The sequence below is a fragment of the Sinocyclocheilus anshuiensis genome, unplaced genomic scaffold (genome assembly GCF_001515605.1).
Source record: "Sinocyclocheilus anshuiensis isolate Anshui unplaced genomic scaffold, SAMN03320099.WGS_v1.1 scaffold2323, whole genome shotgun sequence".
Taxonomy (NCBI): domain Eukaryota; kingdom Metazoa; phylum Chordata; class Actinopteri; order Cypriniformes; family Cyprinidae; genus Sinocyclocheilus; species Sinocyclocheilus anshuiensis.
The window spans coordinates 24,547-25,450 of NW_015536604.1; the positions used below are offsets into that span (position 1 = coordinate 24,547).

The 904-nt window shown below is 35.0% G+C and overlaps 1 protein-coding gene and 1 long non-coding RNA gene across 2 annotated transcripts in view; both read left to right on the forward strand.

The window, feature by feature from the left end:
- The window catches only part of LOC107703804 (glycine N-methyltransferase-like), a 25,726-nt gene that overhangs the window by 18,454 nt on the left and 6,368 nt on the right, over positions 1-904 (forward strand). The window lies entirely within an intron of this gene.
- Positions 1-904, forward strand: part of LOC107703808 (uncharacterized) — a 7,911-nt gene that overhangs the window by 5,914 nt on the left and 1,093 nt on the right. The gene's annotated exons all lie outside the window — the stretch shown is intronic.

Here is a 904-nt window from a genome sequence, read left to right on the forward strand (position 1 = left end):
TGCACAATCAGCTTGTAACACTCCAAAGAGAAAGGAAAACTTGAAATCGCATCATATGACCCCTTTAACTGAAGGGACTTATTGTTCAACAGCAAGCTTTGGATCTGCTGAGTGTGTATTTCTCAAGCATTTTATTTTATTTATTATTTTTTCATATTATATTTTAATATATATGTAGCGTCTGGACCAATCAAACACACAATATATATTTTGTTAGCTATATTTAACAAATACTCTACTTTTGTACGTTTTATCCTGTGCATAAGTGCTTAATCGTTTATATCATGAGATTTTGGCCAAGTGTATTAAACGACAAGAAAAACTAAGCGCCCATATAGCAACAATAAACTTTATATACCCTGTAAAAGTTGATGAAAGCGTATAATGCGATGCACTTGCCTTAGATGCGGCCGTTCTATTGACAGACAGATTGATCAGAGAAGCGGGCACCAGGAAAGACACACAATGCCAAAAAATGGACTATTCTCTAATTAATTTATAGAAAACCTTTCTGTGAATGAACACACATATCCTTCAGGTCATTGTGTATGTTGTGTTTTAACTAAGAATCTGATGTTTCCTTCAAGCTGTAAATCTGCTGAATATCAAATGGTTCCATAACTTTATTTGTTTATTTTCAATACGTGCTCTAATTTTATGATCCTGTTACACAAGTCATCCAGAAAAATACTAGGGCATAACCATAATCCTGAGCACCAAGCAATAAGCATAATCTGTATAGGAATGCTCTCCATCTTCCTTGTCCCTCCTCTACTTCACTTCCTCAGAGATTAAGCCTGTTGTGAAACATCAGTAAGTTCTGAGTGATAATTTGACAATAAGAGCAGTCTTAAGTCATCAATCAGAACTCTGTTCACACCCTTTTCAGCAAACATATGCTGAC